Source organism: Copadichromis virginalis, linkage group LG23 (assembly GCF_057382275.1).
Source record: "Copadichromis virginalis isolate Kocher_CV1m ecotype Utaka linkage group LG23, C_Virginalis_male_GT1.1, whole genome shotgun sequence".
NCBI lineage: Eukaryota > Metazoa > Chordata > Actinopteri > Cichliformes > Cichlidae > Copadichromis > Copadichromis virginalis.
This window is the reverse complement of record NC_140639.1, coordinates 7,176,178-7,194,997: the sequence shown is the minus strand read 5'-3', so window position 1 is coordinate 7,194,997 and position 18,820 is coordinate 7,176,178. Positions and strand designations below refer to the sequence as shown.

The 18,820-nt window shown below is 39.2% G+C and overlaps 1 long non-coding RNA gene across 1 annotated transcript; it reads left to right on the top strand.

Annotated features, from left to right (window-relative positions):
• Nucleotides 1-6,684: 6,684 nt before the first annotated feature.
• Nucleotides 6,685-13,291, top strand: LOC146680166 (uncharacterized). Its single transcript, XR_014918208.1, has 3 exons — nucleotides 6,685-7,689; nucleotides 8,112-8,212; nucleotides 12,137-13,291. It is a non-coding gene; the product is annotated as an uncharacterized LOC146680166 (long non-coding RNA).
• The last annotated feature ends 5,529 nt before the right edge of the window (nucleotides 13,292-18,820 follow it).

The following is an 18,820-nucleotide window of genomic DNA, read 5'->3' as shown; positions in this document are numbered from 1 at the left end:
TTTGAAGTGGATTGTGACTATAATGTAACTTCAAACCATTATTATTCTTTCAGATCAGCATTGTTCTGTCTTTTTTGCTTTTCAGAGAATAGTCATTTTATTACATGACGACAAGCTCCTTGTCGTCTAAGGAGTTTGGAAAGAAAAGCATCTGGACTTCTTTAAGTTGCTTGAAGATGTTTCGCCTCTCATCCGAGAAGCTTCTTCAGTTCTAAGGTCAAATGGTGGAGAGTCCCAGGTTTACGCCCTATGGGAGTGACCCCCCAAGAGAGACATGGACCCCCTGTTGATCCTCTACCTAATTGCACAAGCCAAGGTGTGAAAATGTGTGTAGGTCACAATCAGCCAAGGTTTCGGGTGAACCCATTCTGAAACCTAGCCCCACCCTAATCATGTGATTTCTGGAGGCCAAAAGGCCCAGGATGTGAGTAGGCGTTAAGGCGTCTGGGAAAGGATCTCAAAACTGGATTATATATGACAGGCACTTAGTATCATTACCACTGCCTCTGTTCAAAGATGGTCATTCACAGTGGACATAGATGGACTCTTTTACTCCTTTTTCAAACCATCTGTCTTCTCTGTCCAAAATGTGAACGTTGGCGTCCTCAAAAGAGTGACCTTTGTCCTTTAAATGCAGATGGACAGCCGTCTTGTCCAGTGGAGGTGGCTCTTCTATGCTGTACCATGGCTTTATGAAGTGGCTGTTTGGTCTCTCCAATGTAGAGGTCTGGGCATTCCTTGCTACACTGTACAGCATACACCACATTGTTAAGTTTTTGTTTAGGAGTTCTGTCTTTGGGATGAACCAGTTTTTGACTGAGTGTGTGGCTGGGCCTGAAACCACAGACCACAATCTTCAAGCAACTTAAAGAAGTCCAGATGCTTTTCTTTCCAAGCTGCTTAGACTACAATCACCTGGATGACTGAGAACCTTTAGAGACTTATTACATTAAGTATATCAGACAGGCAGGTCACAAAGTCTAAGCTCACTTGATGTCAGCACAATAGCCGATAGCTTAGCCAATTGCCAATCGTGCATTCAATTGGCAAATCAATATAGGGCTCACCGTTTACCTGTCCACAGATGATGAGCCTCTTTGCAAACCAACTTCAACTCCAGCCCCTCCTTTTCATACAATGTTTGACATAATCAGTGACATATCAGGTCTCGCTATTTGAGATAGTAAGTAAGTAAATAAATAAAATATTTACATAGCACTTTTAACAGATAAAAATCACAAAGTGCTTCACAATAAAACCAGAAATATAAATAAAATAATATAAAACAATGAAAAATTTATTAAAAAGCTTGTTTGTATAAAAAAAAATGTCTTCAGTTGCTTTTTAAAGGAGTCAGTGGAGTCTAGACAGCATAAAGACAACAGAAGAGATTTCCACAGCCTTGGTGCCAGTGCCTGATAAGCCAATGCCCACGTGTTTTGAAATTAGTACGTAGGACCAATAGTAACCTCTGACCTGAAGACCTAAGTGCTCAGGATGAAGCATAAGGTTTCAACAGGTCGGAGATGTACTGGGGAGCTTTGCTGTGAAGAGCTCTAAAAGTTACGACTAAAATTTTGAAATGAACCCTAAAATTTACTGGCAACCAATGAAGAGAAGCCGAAACTGTCTGACCTGTTGTTTGTGCCAGTTAAGAGTCTTGATCCAAAGCTGATTTGTTGAGACAAGTAAAAAGACCATTAAAATAATCCAAACGAGAAGAAGTACGACATACGAAAGTGACCCAGATAGGATTTGAAAATATCAGATTTATGCTGTTCACACTGTCATACCATGATCGGATATGGGTCACATAGGGTGAAAAAAGTGGGATTTGATGTGCTTTCGCCTGCAGTGTGAACGTAGCTTAAAACACCTGTAGTCTGAGTTTAGAAATGTTTCTTAAATGATAAAAACAGTTATGAAACAGTTGTTTGAAGTGTTTTTCAAGAGACATTGAACTGTCAAATATAACACCTACATTTCTGAGAATCAACTGAAATGCAGGGTCTAAAAAACTGATATGCTGCTTAATTTCTGAGAACATGTGATCAGGTTTAATAATCAAAGTTTCTGTTTTATATGTATTTAACTGGAGGAAGTTGTCATTTAACCATTGTTTGATTTCTGACAGACAATTATTTAAACAAGACCATTTATAAAACTCAGAAGCTTTAAAAGAACAGATGATAAGAAATATTACTGTAACGTCTGATAATTTGGTCTATAGGGAGTATGTAAAGCAAAAAGAGATCCAGACCTAAAACTGATCCTTGAGATACCCCGGAAGGCAGAACTGATGTTTCAGACAACACTAGATGCATACAGACAGCAAAAGATCTCTCAGATAGATACAACCAAAAACAATTGTAAAACAACACCAGTAATCCCAAAAAAGTCCTTAAGCTGTGGCTTTTACTGCTGCACACCCAACCTTAAGCTTTCCATATATGTGCATTAAAGCACAATGATCCCACAGCGGCACCATAACGCCAAATATCAATTACTGCAGACAAAAAAAAGCAACGAAACAAACAAAACACAAATTAACTCTATCATTCACAGTAGAATATAATCATATGAATGCTATGACTGTGAGTTTGAATAAACAATCAATTTATCAACTATACCTAAATTTGAGAGTATATGTGAGAGTATCTGAATGGACAGTTTGTTTACCTGCCCTGAGCACCAGGCAGTTACAGAGGAACTCAGCTGGCCTGTGTGGGGCGATCTATGGTGACAGAAAGAGGATGTTTATGTGTCACAACGGAAATTAAGACCACTGATAATGCTAGACATAGCGTGTTCCAGCTTCACCTCCCCCGGCTGAGGAAAAAAATAGAGGAAATGGATGATGGTGGAGAGACTGTGGGCGTGCGCTACATGTACAAGACATACACACAGAAACACAGATAGACACAGCGGGGGGAGTATAAAGTTGATCTCGGGGCAACCTGATGGACTGTGGTATAGATGGAAAAATAAATGGTTTTATGACGTACAGCAGCACACCACAGACTTTCCCGAATACATAAGAAGGGAAAAATATTTATATATATACTAACCCCAGTTTATGCTTTGATTGAACTTCCTAAAATGCACATTCAGCACAAGCTAAATGTCATCTTCACTATCATGTAACTCACTGGGCCGTCTTTTACTCTGAGTCCACTGGGAAGCATGCTAAACAATTTAAAACATGTGGTCAAGTTTCAGTGAGTTTTTGTTTGCTTATGTTACACATTATCCTAAGAACTGTGATGACCTTCTTATGAAATAATTCATTAGTTTGACTGATATTTAGGGCACATGCACACAAGCAGTTCACTACCTGTGTCATCTCTATGCATTTTTGTTTGTTTTGGGGGGTTTTTATGACCAAAAACCAAGGACACAAGACATGCTCTAATCTCTTTTAAGTTTTGATTCTCAGAAAAACGGAAGTTTTGATCAATGCTTACCAAAAAAAAAAATCCCCAACCATCACCCTTATTTCCTCTTCTGCCACGTTTAAACCAAAAATGTGAGAAAGTTACGGTGAAAGAACTAGCAGGTTTCCTGAATACGAGACCTGAACAACCAACTCAGGGGTCAACGTTGCATCTGTGGTGGAAAGAGTAATGTCATCTGAATGGGGGAAATAATTGTTACCGCAGATGTGGTGGTGATAAGAGATCAAGAGAAAAAGTACAAACCACAGACTGTAAATAAAAGATGCCTCTAGCCACCATGAAGTCATCAACTGGTTAACCCCCTGGGGTCAAATCCTAATCTTACAGGACAGTGCATGAATAAAAACCATGACCCCTTTCATATTGGTGAAAAAATGTACCATATTGACCAATCAAAAAAATTATTTGCTTAGGCTGCTGCCCCCGCGACCCGGCCCCAGACAAAGCGGATGAGGATGGATGGATGGACAAAAAAATTATATGGCAACATGTGGTTGTTTAGAAATAGGGGGATGTTTTGGGAGTGACGGCGGCACGACAGAGTGAGCAAGCGAGTTTTCACATGTGAGAGATTTGTAACATTTAGCATGTTTGGAGTGTGTAGTTAGTGTGCGGTGTGGTCATTTGTTTTGTTTTGTGTGTCACAACAATGAGGGCACTAGTGAATGTCACAGTTGCTGCTAAAAAGTCACCAAATGTAAACTGCAATACAAATGCTGTGTCCAGGTGGAAAACAGGGGGAGTGATACGTCTCCTGCTGTCAGGCCTGCAGGTTTTAGGCCTGCGGTGTGCTCCTCCTTTTGTGGTTGACAGAAAATATTTTCTGGACTTCCACAAATAATTTGTGTGGCATCTTATTGTGACACGTTTTTGTTCTCTAATTTTAGTTTTAGTAGTTGGTTTAAATGGTTGTATCATGTTTTTCTACTCAGAGATGCTTTTTGTGTGATTTTAGATCAGTTGTGTTGATGCAGTATGTCAAAATGAAAAAATAAGTAAATTCAGACATGTGAGGTTGTGCTGAAAAGAATGATGCCAAATAGAGCAGGGCGATATGACCAAAAATATTTATCACGATATACATTTGAAAATTTCACAACTTCCTTTCAACTCATTCATGTCACCTAAAAGGTAAACCTGTTTCTCCATCACCTGTTCAGTTCTGATGATTCAGTAAGAACATCTCCTGGTTTCATCTGTATGTTTCCCTCTCACATATCCAAAACAACATAATGACCAGCAGCTTTACAGCTGTGGCTCCAGCAAACATCAGCTGATACTAGAAATTAATATTAAATAAATTCTAACAACAGCTGATCATTGATCAGTTTGATGATTGAAGTAGCAACAGGAGGGAGAGGGGGAGAGAATAAGAAAAGAAGAGGCAGCTGCAGTGTAAAGACACAGAATAACTCCAGCTTTCTGTCTTTTTCCATTCTAGCTGAAGTCCGGGACAAACTGCGTTCCTTTTCAGCTCAATACGAAATGCCTAATATTTTCTCTGAATGTGGGGCAATTCAGTCTTTTTACGGGATGGTTGGCAACTCTACTAATTAACCTTATGAATAAAATAAAGTTCACTATCAGTAACATCATAGCACCCACCCAGCTGTATAGAAACTCCGTCATGCTAGCTAGCATGCAGTACGAGTTATTGTAACTGACTGTAAAAAGTCAGCAAAACAAAAATAAACTCCACCTAAACTTGGTTTATATCTGACCCAGATAGACTGCAGGTCATAACTTCTTACCTGAAGGTCTCTCCTCTTGCCTCCCCTTTCCCTCATGTACCTGCTGGCCTTCACCACTTGCTAATGTTACTTTCATTGTTTATGCCGTTACAAAAAAATAAATAAATCATTGGCCCATAAAAACGAAAAATCACCATCGGCCCACCGAGCAAATGTGCAAATATGCCCGATGGCCAGTCCAGCTATGGTCATGCCATCAGTTAACCCTTCGCGTGCCAGCTGTGGCACGCGTGCCCAGGGTTGCCAACCCCTGTTGTATAGTAAGGACTAGGGCTAGGTATCGTCACTGATTTCTAGAATCAATTAAATTCCGATTCACAAGGTCCCGAATCGATTCGATCCACGATTCGATTTAATTCGATTCGATTCGATTTAAATCTGGGAAATTTTGACAGTCAGAAATATTATAATTCAGATCAGTACATTTACATATTTTTGTATCAATAAAAAGCAAGCTGACACACGCAAGACTTTATCAAAGGTGTGAGCATCACAGCAGATGCCTTTGTGTCAAAGTAGCTGAAGATAAAACACAGAAAAACATGAAGGTGATTTTCCTGGCCTGGGATTTTATAAAAATATTCTGCAGTACATCAAAAACGAAAGAAAACCATTAATCAACATATGAACATTACCTCTGAAGTTACAGCGGTTTTATTAGAGACACGGTTAAGCGTTTTGCATTTTGAATAATTTTAAAAAGTTTAAATTTGTTCAGTATTGAACAGCAGAAATGAGGTTTTCTTTTCGGAAGAATGTAAAAGGGAAAAAAACAGCGGCTGACAGCGCTGTAAACAACAGTAGACTTGTGCGTAACAAGCAAGCGAATAATGAAGAAAGGGAAACTGTTCTTGAAGTACAGAGAGAGAGAGGGAGGGAGAGAGAGAGAGAGAGCTGTGCATCACGGTGGAAGCAAAACAGTAAAAGTCAGAGTGAAGTCATGACGATGTTTATGTGAAGCATTTGGGTCTTCTTTTGCTGCTGGTTCGGTCAATATTGTTTGGAGAGAGATCAAACTAACAGCTTTAGAATCGGCTCATAAAGGGCGTGAACACAAAGCACGGACCTGCCGACAGATCAGAATCAGCGAGCTGTCGGCTTTCAGCCCCGACCGTGAGAAAGGCGACATCTAACTGATTCTGATCCGCGGGTCGCGCTGTGTGTTTAAGTCTATGTGCAGAATCCATGTACCTTTTTTTTTCTTTTTTCTTTTCTTTTTAGAATCTGTGTACCTGCTGTCATTTACTGTCTTAACTGTTTGGTGGTTCTTGAAATTTTGTGAGATGTCACCAGAGATTCTGGCATTTCGGGCAAAATAAATTTATATTAAAAAAATCGATTCAGGATTTTAATGAATCGATTTTACTTTATCCAAGCCAGAATCTATTTTAATCGATGAATCGATTATAAAAACCCACCCCTAGTAAGGACCCAACAATAATACAAAAAAAGCAAAATGTGTGTACACATATATGCAGTATATATATATATATATAAGGATGAAAGTGGTTTAAGGGGATTCACTGTTAACTCTTCAAATTATGTCCATCTCTCATATACACTGTATGGGCCAAATAAACATAAGTCACACTAATGAACAATAGTCTTTTTACCCTGATTTTCAAGATTTACTCTTACAAGGCTACAACTTTTTTTTTCTCTTTATTAGAAACTGAAATGTGTATGTAGAAGTGCTGTCAGCGTTGATCTCATTAAAATGACGTTAACGCAACACGGCGTTAATGAGCTAACCACCCTAATGCGTGCAGCCCCACGCATGGGGCGATCCACGCTAACTCGCTAATGGCGTTAACATCATTTTAACGAGATTAACGCTAGCAGCACTACACTATGTAATTATTTTTTGCAATTAAAACTGCATTCCTTCATATCCAAGTACAAATGCAAGTGTTACATTGCTGCATGAATGTCATGTTTAAATAATTTAATATTATAAGTTGAATAAGCGACTCGTTCATTTTTTTCTGTTATTAATTACATGCATATGTGTGGTCACGGGAAGTGGTTGGGCTTCTTTCCATAATGATGTGTAAGTATGTGACGTGATCGGATATGAGCACTACACATAATCTTGACAGAAAGTTAAATTTGTAGTGACAGCTAAACAATGAGATGAAATTCATTGACACTTTTATAAAAAGGAGCTCCACACAGATGCCATACTCTGTCAAGACCTTTCTAAAAATGTTGCATTACAGCCACTTTAAAACAAGAAACGTAAAATCAAATGAATTTGTAGAACAGAAAAGAGAAAACAATAAACTACAAAAAGGATCAAATGAAAGATAAATTGAAAGTGAAGATTCTGATGATTCTCCCTCTCTCTCTCTCTCTCTCTCTCTCTCTCTCTCTCTCTCTCTCTCTCTCTCTCTCCAATGAGCCCTAAGTTTGGAGCCAGATGACATTGATCACCTACAAACCAAGACCATGATCAAAATTACCAGAAATGTCAGCTAACATAGGTAGGTGTAGACGTGGTAAGGTTTCACACGATTATATTCTCACACTTAATGAAAATGTAAAGGGTATCTTGCTGGAAAATAAACCTACACTGTTGACCAGTATTTTAAGTCTTTATAATACCATGACCTCATTCACATAGAAGCTTAAAACCTCCTTCAGAGATGGAAAAGTAAAAAAGATATCATGCAAGCGATATTAGGTTAAAAGTAATAAGGTTAAAAGTTTGACTTATTTGACATCTTCTACTGTTCTACAGTTTGTGAAATGATCAACTGAAATGAGGAGAGACATCTTGTTCTATGACTATTCAAAATCTTCCCCACTGAGAATACAAAGTTCTCCGAGATTTGCATGCTGTTCCTAAGAAAAGAGTTTTAAATGGTGATACGTGTGTGAAAAAGATCCTTTTAAACGTTTACAGATAAACCCATCAGTGTCTTCACCTTGGCTGCTCTCTATCACTCTGTGACACCTGCGTATACCTGCAAGCTACAACATACAGTTCCATGACCTTACAGCAAGGTCGGAGGTATTCAGATTATTCACCACCTACACAAGTACATACATGATCATACGTTATTATAAAGAGAGATTCTTCACTTTTTCCAAATACTTAATGAATAGTTTGATACTTAGTGTATGTGATATATTTATGCTGTTTTTACTTTTTACTGCTCTCAGTTTCACTAGTTTCCTATTTGGGAAAGTATCGATTACCATATGCAATACGGTTGTGGTAAAAAATTTCCATCTTTTCATCGTGGTTGTCGTAATTTGGAATTTTTCATGATTTCTTTGAACTGTTCATTTTCGAAAGTGGAATGATTTTGGAGTGTACTACTTCAAAGACTTTAAAAAAAGAGAAAAAAGTTAGGTACACAGGTTTGAATTTAATTTGGATTTCCTCTCATGCACAGAGGATCAAAATTGTACATACTGGCTCAAATATATACATTAAAAGTAGGCTCATATTTACTTTACTGCCCCTTAGCAAGATACAGTGGGGCAAAAAAGTATTTAGTCAGCCACCGATTGTGCAAGTTCCCCCACTTAAAATGATGACAGAGGTCAGTAATTTGCACCAGAGGTACACTTCAACTGTGAGAGACAGAATGTGAAAAAAAAATCCATGAATTCACATGGTAGGATTTGTAAAGAATTTATTCGTAAATTAGGGTGGAAAATAAGTATTTGGTCACCTCAAACAAGGAAAATCTCTGGCTCTCACAGACCTGTAACGTCTTCTGTGAGAAGCCTTTCTGTCCCCCACTTGTTACCTGTATGAATGGCACCTGTTTGAACTCATCATCTGTATAAAAGACACCTGTCCACAGCCTCAAACAGTCAGACTCCAAACTCCTCCATGGCCAAGACCAAAGAGCTTTCGAAGGACACCAGGAAAAGTATTGTAGACCTGCACCAGACTGGGAAGAGTGAATCTACAATAGGCAAGCAGCTTGGTGTGAAAAAATCAACTGTGGGAGCAATCATCAGAAAATAGAAGACATACAAGACCACTGATAATCTCCCTCGATCTGGGGCTCCACGCAAGATCTCATCCCGTGGGGTCAAAATTATCATGAGAACGGTGAGCAAAGATCCCAGAACCACACGGGGGGACCTGGTGAATGACCTGCAGAGAGCTGGGACCAAAGTAACAAAGGTCACCATCAGTAACACACTACAACGGCAGGGAATCAAATCCCGCAGTGCCAGACGTGTTCCGCTGCTGAAGCCAGTGCATGTCCAGGCCCGTCTGAAGTTTGCCAGAGAGCACATGGATGATACAGCAGAGGATTGGGAGAATGTCATGTGGTCAGATGAAACCAAAGTAGAACTTTTTGGTATAAACTCAACTCGTCGTGTTTGGAGGAAGAAGAATACTGAGTTGCATCCCAAGAACACCATACCTACTGTGAAACATGGGGTGGAAACATCATGCTATGGGGCTGTTTTTCTGCCAAGGGGACAGGACGACTGATCCGTGTTAAGGACAGAATGAATGGGGCCATGTATCGTGAGATTTTGAGCCAAAACCTCCTTCCATCAGTGAGAACTTTGAAGATGAAACGAGGCTGGGTCTTCCAACATGACAATGATCCAAAACACACCGCCCGGGCAACAAAGGAGTAAGAAGCATTTGAAAGTCCTGGAGTGGCCTAGCCAGACCTCAACCCCATAGAAAATCTGTGGCGGGAGTTGAAAGTCCGTGTTGCTCGGCGACAGCCCCAAAACATCACTGCTCTCGAGAAGATCTGCATGGAGGAATGGGCCAAAATACCAGCTACTGTGTGTGCAAACCTGGTAAAGACCTATAGTAAACGTTTGACCTCTGTTATTGCCAACAAAGGTTATGTTACAAAGTATTGAGTTGTATTTTTGTTATTGACCAAATACTTATTTTCCACCCTGATTTACGAATAAATTCTTTACAAATCCTACCATGTGGATTCATGGATTTTTGTTTCACATTCTGTCTCTCACAGTTGAAGTGTACCTCTGGTGCAAATTACTGACCTCTGTCATCATTTTAGGTGGGGGAACTTGCACAATTGGTGGCTGACTAAATACTTTTTTGCCCCACTGTATATCGCAATCTGATACTTTTGGCACTCACCAGCAGGTCTCTGACATAATTCTGGTTGGATATTTGACTTTTATGACAGAAATGTTAGAATTCATAAAACTAGGCTGTTTTTTGTTTTGTTTTTTGCAGAAGCACAGCTTTTAAGCACAATCCACAAATTTTAATAGGGTTAAGATTGAAGTTTTGGGAATATTTAACCAAATATTAGTGGGTCTGTATGTATACTTTGACCCTCAAACTTGTTTATGCTGTATGATGTATGCAGTACAATCATTCCACCATGGACAAGAACAGTTCAAAAAAACATTAAAAGCACACAATTAGCATACCATTCATGTATCCATGAAGAGGGTACTTAAACCTTTGATCACAACTGTATATGCCAGTTTAAATGTAATTTGTATTTCTTTTTTGTACATTAATCTTTAAACACTGAATTATCTATATAAAACTCAGTTGCGCAAAAGTCGTGATGCTCTGAAAAATGCATAAGCAGAATTCAATGATTTGTAAATATCATAACCAAATATTTTATTTGCAACAGAAAAAATATCAAGTGTCAAAATTGTAAAAAATTACAAGCTAATTTTGAATTTGATGGCAGGAACATGTCTCAAAAAAGTTGGGATAGGGACAACAAAGTCTATAGAATTAAATGGTAATTAAAATAACAGAGAAAGATTTTCAACTAATTACGTTAACTGGCAACAGATCAGTGACATGATTGGTAAAACAAAACAAAGCATCTTACGGAGGCAGAATTTCTTTGAAAACATAGACACTTCATCCCCCCACCCGACCCTGTGGCTTGTCACGTGTCCCATAATGTTGTGCTGTGGACATTTATGTGCTTTTTTGTGCAGAGGAGTTTTTTTGTTTCCTGTTCTCACGCTGTCCTCCCAGGAGCCCAGCATGAGTAGAGGTCTCTTTTTTTCCTCTTGTACTTTCCCATTGTAGTGTATATTTCAGTGGGGTTTTTTTTGTGTTTGCGCGTGCACAGTGTGAGAGGCTGCGTTGACACCCTCACGATGGTCGCCAGGATTTCAAACAGGTTTGATTTTCTTACAACCAAGCGATTGATGATCGGGAGCTAGTCGTGGGGTGTTAATCGCTTATCGTTACTCCACGTACCTCCACGATGCACGACACACGATGAAGGCAAAACTCGGGCCGATCACCAAAACGGTCGAACGACTGAAAAATCGTCTCAAAATTAGCCAAAAATTGCACACTGTATACCCAGCAATAGTTCCTACTGAATTGGCAGTCTGCACACTTGAAGGCACCATAGAAGCTGAAAGGTTTTAGAGTAACATATGCTCCCATCCAGTTGATGTATTTTTCAAGGAAGGCAATGCAAATTTCAGCAATACAATGCTAAACTGCATAGTATATCTATTAGAACAGCATGGCATCCTAGTAGAAGACCCCAGCTGCTGAACCAGCCTGCGCAAAGCCCAGATTTTTCACCTGAAACAAAAGCTAGAATCCTATCAGACAACAATGGGAAGTCCAGAAACTCGTCTCCTCAGTTCCCGCCCTGTCCCAACTTTTTTGGAGACACGTTGCTGCCATCAAAATTAAAACAAGCCATTATTTCTATTAAAATAGTAATATTTTCTCATTTTAAATGTTTGATATTGTTAATAGAGTTTGGGATTATGACATTTGCAAATCTTTTAATTCTGCTTTTATTTGCATTTTACAACAGCTTCCCAACTTTTGTTGAACTGGCTGTTCTGGGCCACCTACACATTACCCTGCCGTGAAGTTCTCAGCACACAGTTTTACGTGGTCTGCCACTTTGTGTCTGAGTTGCTTTAGTTGCTTAACGGTTCCATTTTGCAATAATACCACAGATGGCTGATTGTGGAATATTTAAGAGGGATATACTTCAGGAACTGACTATTACAGCACCATGCTCAGTGAGCTCAGAGTGAAAAGGAGCCATTTGAAGTGGTTCAGGCATCTGACAAGGATGCCTCCTGATTGCCTCCCGGGCATGTCCCACCGGGACGATTATATCTCCCAGACAAGCTGGAGGAGTTGGCTGGAGAGAGGGAGGTCTGGGCTTCTCCGCTTAGGCTCCTGCCCCCGCGACTTGGCCCCGAATAAGCAGAAGAAGCTGGATGGATGTCCCTACACAGCACTGTTCATTCTTTTTAGACAATGGACCATTTGTGCTTTCTGTGTTTAATCTCTGTTTGTCTCCTTTCTTCATTAAATTTTAGTAAATTCTCTCCTGATTGTGACCTGAATCCATCAGCCTATTAAGGTTCAACGCAGGGGACTCAAACGCGGGACTCCTGAATCAGCTGAACACAAGTATTTATTTACAGAGTTCACCAGGTGTATATACAGAGAGTGCCGGGCAGTGCTATATACAACAATGCGAGGGACGGGGCTCCAGGGAAATCCAAGGGGGGAATCACTCGCTCTCCAACTCTCCACATACACGACTGCAGTTCCTTTCTTCACACTTGACACACAGATTCACACGGGAAAGGTAATCCAGGGGGTCTGTAGATGAGGAAACAGGAATGAGTGCGATATTCACAAAAGACACTTGACTTATCTTGAGCTGTAGCTTGACTCTCACTGTCGCGTGGTAGACAACGATCCAGCGAAGACCCACAATGAGTTCCGCCCCGGCGACAGAGAGGAGGAGAGAGCGAGCGCGAGAGAGAGAAAAGAAAGAAAAAGGCCGATCAGCGTCTCGCCGATCCCCCAGGCCGTTACACAGCCATATAATTATGGGGCTCCTCTGTCCCCCTAATAAATGTTTCTGACCAGCTACAGTTAGCCACTGGCCCCCTTTCCTGTAGTAGCCACAGTTGGGCTTTTATAGCTGTTATTGATAACCTGAGTTACTCACTGTGTTTTGCCCAAATTTTGGATGAAAGCCTGTCATGTGTGGATTGCTCATTAAAGGTTGGGTGAGAGATCAAATAAGGATGCTTTATTACAACGTTTAATGAACACAATTCTAAATAAAGATTTTTGTTTTTCAAGTATTTGTGTCATTGGTACTTTTTGTTTCTTGACACCAGACCAGTTTAAGAAAAGTGTGGACAATTTTATTTAGATTTTTCTGAGACAAATAAGGAATCAAAGCTTTATTATAATATTCTCAGTGGGTTTGGAGGACATTTCTTTTAAATGGAGCCCAGATAGGTTTAAACATCTTTGTTACATCCATTAATATATAAAGTTATCATTTAAAAACTGCTTTTTTAATTTACTCTGGCTATTTTTTTAAACATGTAAGTGTGACAAATATGCAAAAAACCAACCAAATTTTTAAAAAAAAAACCAAGAAAAACTTTTTCACAGCTCTTTAGCGGAGGTGCAGCCTGCCAGACAGCTATGAGATTTTTTTAAGAACCTTACACTGTACAGTTGTTTTGAATCTATCCAAAGATAGTGAAACCATTTTTGTGCCAGTCTGTAAAGATAGTTTTAAAAACGACTTGATTATGCATTGTAGGATGGCAGCTTTCTTTTGGAGCTGTTGTAGAAAATGAATGCACAGATGAGACAGAAACACGACCTTGAACCACTGTCTGCAGATTAGTCTAAGCATCAACCGAATGTTATTTCTGCTACCGCATTTTTATCACAGTAACCAACAAGAATGCCACAGGAATGACATTTATATTCTCCGAACTTCGGGATTTCTGAGAAAGTGATCTCAGCTGTACTGTTCATGTGCTGGAGGGGGAAAATAAGGGTGCTGTCCACAGCATGGAAATTACTTTTACTTTTATTGCTGAAAAGGACAAGGGCGCAATGGAAAAGTGCAAAACTACATCCAGGACAGAAACAACTGCATTAACTGCTACTAATATAACTTTGGCTTTTTGCAAGCATCCGCACAGACAGCATGCTAACGCTAATCCTGCCAAGAGCCCAGAATGATGTTAAAACTGAATGGCGACCCCAGCCCAGCAGCCAGATGCTAAAGTTTAACAGGTAACAAAAGCAATGATGAGCATTCAGACTATAGCCTCCGTTTCTACCTGCTCATGTTTCTAGAGTAGAATCACTGCGGCAATCACTTTTAAGAAAAGTGTTCTGTGTAATAAATTACTGTTTTGAGTAACAATAAGTGATTAGTGATATTGAGAATGGAATCGGAATCATTCGATTCTTATCTATTCCTATCGCCACACAGCGCTGTTCATTCTTTCTGGCCAGATAGACTGTTTGTAATTTTAATGTTTAATCTCTTTGTCTCCTTTGTTCATTTATTTTTTAGTCAAGTCAGCTTTATTTATATAGCACATTTAAAAAAACATCAAGAGTCGGCCAAAGTGCTGAACAGAGGGATAACGTATAACATTTTCTAAAAAGTTAAAATAGATGACATTAAAAAAAAAAAAAAAAAAAAGACATTATAAGACATCCATACACACACACACACACACACACACACACACACACAGGCAGACTCTTATTTAGTAAATTCTCTCCTGGTAGTGAACTGACTCCATCAGCCATATAACTAGCATATAACCCCTAACAAATGGTAGTTTATAGGGATTACCTTTATTTTGGACCTGTTTTAGAAAATGAGTTTTTCTGTCACAGACGAGACAGAAATATGGCCTTGAACCACTGTCTGCAGATTAGACATCACCCAAATGTTATTTCTTTTATCTCTCCTCACAGTAACCAAAACAAGAATGCCACAGGAATGATATTGGTATTCCCCAAACTTCAAGGTTTTGGAAAAACTGATCTCGCCAGTACATTTTAACAGCCTGGAATGTGTCTGGGTTTGGTTAAGTTTTTCAGGCCTGAAGATAGCTTTGTAGGAAAAACATATTGATACAGGGTGGTGGTGAGGGTTTTATTGTTTTGCACAAATTAGAGAGAATTAAATTGTAGTTCTGAAAATCTAAGGAGATTAGCTCTCCTTTAGAAACACTTAGACAATCCTGAGGAAAAAAAACATATCACATTTAAGGCTTTCCTAATCCCAAAGCTTACAACCTGTATCTGAATTTTATATACTGCATTGTCGTTACATGACTGGCTCATTGGATAAGTGCATTAAAGGTGTTCTTAATAAAGCGCTTTGTGATATCATTGCATCATGTGTAAGTTCTGTTTCAGCAGTAACAGCCTCAGTACACCTGCAGATTTGGTGGGCCCTGCTTCCAAATTTCTTGTGAATCAAACACTCCACACATCTGTATGTAGATGATGATGATGATGATGAGATAGCCTTTATTTGTCAGTTTCAATTGCCCACAACAGAGATGACAGACCTTGCTGACCATACATACAATACACAAAGCCAGCTCCAATCAGCCAGAACGTGGTTCCGAATTGGTAGATGTTGTTCAATGTCCTCCATCGAGAGTGTCGCCAGACACATGATGCAACCGACCATCGACGACAGCAAACGTCTCAGCAGGACAATTAGGCTCTCCCAAGCCCAGGAGGGTGTCAATTTCGTTACGGAATCAGTTGATCAAATCCATAATCCTTTCAGTTTTAGAGAACAAGATTGAGAGACTCTTTGAGGGTTAGAGTTAGACGAATATTCAATTCAATTTTATTTATATAGCGCCAAATCACAACAAAAGTTGCCTCAAGGTGCTTCATAGATACAGAGAAAAACCCAACAATCATATGACCCCCCCTATGAGCAAGCACTTTGGCGACAGTGGGAAGGAAAAACTCCCTTTTAACAGGAAGAAACCTCGGGCAGAACCAGGCTCAGGGAGGGGCGGGGCCATCTGCTGCGACCGGTTGGGGTGAGAGAAGGAAGACAGGATAAAAGACATGTTGTGGTAGAGAGACAGAGGTTAATAACAGATATGATTCAATGCAGAGTGGTCTATTAACACATAGTGAGTGAGAAAGGTGACTGGAAAGGAAAAACTCAATGCATCATGGGAATCCCCAGCAGCCTACATCTATTGCAGCATAACTAAGGGAGGATTCAGGGTCACCTGATCCAGCCCTAACTATATGCTTTAGCAAAAAGTAAAGTTTTAAGCCTAATCTTGACAGTAGAGATAGTGTCTGTCTCCCGAATCCAAACTGGAAGCTGGTTCCACAGAAGAGGGGCCTGAAGACTGAAGGCTGTCCCTCCCATTCTACTTTTAAATACTCTAGGAACAACAAGTAGGCCTGCAGTGCGAGAGCAAAGTGCTCTAATAGGGTGAGTACACAAAGACATAGAAGCAGCAGCAGGGGAGATAAGGGAAGGAGAGGGTGAAAGATGCGCCCGCCTCCTCTGAGAGCCAAAGTAATTCAGATGCTGTTTAAATCATTTATTTATATTTGAAAATGTCAATATACAGTTACATATCAATATAAAACTAGTTTTTGTGTGTTGTGTGTGTGTGTATATGTTGCATTTTGTCTGAACCCAGCTATGTGGGAATCACAAGCCCCAATCGTCAGAGGGCTGCGTCAGGAAGGACATCCGGTATAAATCTTTGCAAATTTAAACATCTGGATCACAAAGAACATACATTTGTTTTCTATATAGAATTTCTTGAAACTGCCTCACCTTGTCATAGTGCCTCTCTAAATGAGTAAGATCTGTCCCTGAGCAACTTTCTTTGGTTGTGTAAATGGGGTCGTGTTTATTTTTGTAACAGCCAGTCTATATATCTATATTTAAAGATCAGTTTATTTGGCACTCTGTTTGAGACAGTTTGCTATATTCAAGACGCATGCATGATAAAATGATCAGAACAAGTTCTGGAAAGACTTATAAGACCATTTCTAAACAATTTGAAGTCCATTATTATACACCAAGAAAGTTTATTCACAAGTGGAAAATATTCAAGACACTTGTCTTCCCAGAAGTGAATGTCCCAGCAAATTTACCCTAAAACCAGACGATGTGCAGAGAAACTGCAAAAAAACCCAAGAGATGCATCTCAGACTTTATAGGCCTCAGCATGTTCAATATTAAACTTTATGACAGTACATGTAAGTGAAAAGAAACCCCCAGAAACCTCAATATGGAAAAATAAAGTTAAGACAGATTGAATCTACTATCTATTATCAACAGACTTGCGTGCACTATCTGTAGCTGCCCATTTGGAATTACCACTCGTGACGCAGAGAGCTTCGACAGATTCAACTTTATTCTCTCCTCTTTTAGCCCTTTAAAACCGATCGGAGCGGGCACGCTCCGTTTAGCATAGCTATTTTTAAATCTCTGTAGAACTGGAACCACGTAAGGTAGCACAATAATTATTTTGCATATGAAACCGGAGGATGTTGGAATCGACGTCAGCGCAAACTATCCTATGTCCGCCATTACCTGGCCGAAACTGGAAGTGGCGTCATTTTCTTTTTTTTTGACACTGTAATTTTTATTGATAGTTTTGTCACAGTTTAAACATAGACATGTATTGCATTACAGGAGAAATATGACGTCATTTTCACTGAATTTCTTTTTTTTTTTACCTTCAGGGCCTTATAAGCCTATACTTGTGTTTTTAAAAGTCGTATTTGGCTTTAATCTTTTCTGTATGGTTTCTGGGATGCTTAGAACTCAAGTTGCACTGCTGGAAATAGTTTATTTTGATGCACATGCTGTTTTTTTGCAAATTCGCATTATAATATTTATTTTCATTTTTCTTGCAGTATATAAAAATTGGTGTATCTCAAAAATAAAACTATGAAGACACTCAAAATAAATTTCCTGTGATTGGAAACTATTTTGTGCAACTTTTTATATTTACAGTTTTGAGCAATCAACCTCTTAAATTTCTCTAACTAGAAATATATGTAAAAAAAAAAAAAAAAAAGATTTTCAAACGATTTTTTTAGTTTAGTGCACTTTTTTTGCAATTTATGTAGTTTCTTTTGATTTAATGCATAGATATTATTAAAATTTGGGCTATAACGATTATATTGATGTATAGCAACTTGAAATGCTCCCAAAAATGGCTCTACAGCATGTAAAAATATCAAGATAAGCTCTGGCGGACTTGATTCTATGGTAGGTCTTAAAGCAGGGGTCGCAAACTCAAATAAGCCGCGGGCCACTTCTGGCACCCTCATCTCATTGGAGGGCCACTTTAGTGTCCAAGTAGTACAAAAAAACAAAACACGAAAACACCCACTAAAATGTAGTGTTTTGTTTGTTTTGTTGTGTAACAAGACAAAATTGCAAACATGAACGCAATTTTTTTTCTCACTATTAACTATCTGAAGCCTTTCAGTTTCATTTGTCATATGTAAGTCAGCACAGGGTCAACATTGCAATGAAATGTATTTGACGAGCAGAAGACAGTCACTCAGCAGTATAGTACAGTCGTTTCATTGAACTACCAAATAAACAGCTCTTTCTGGCCAGACACATGGCAGCACTTTTTGCTACAATTTTGTTTGTATTTAACAAAATAAAAATGCAGGCATAAGCGTACGCATTAGTTTTCGACTGCAAGTGAAAATTGTTTTCTTTCCAAATAAATCTCTCACTGAACTAACACAGCCAATCCCTCAACATGTTTGCACTCTCTTGTTACCTCGGCCAGGTCCGCGGCTCCGAACCGTGGTAAGGT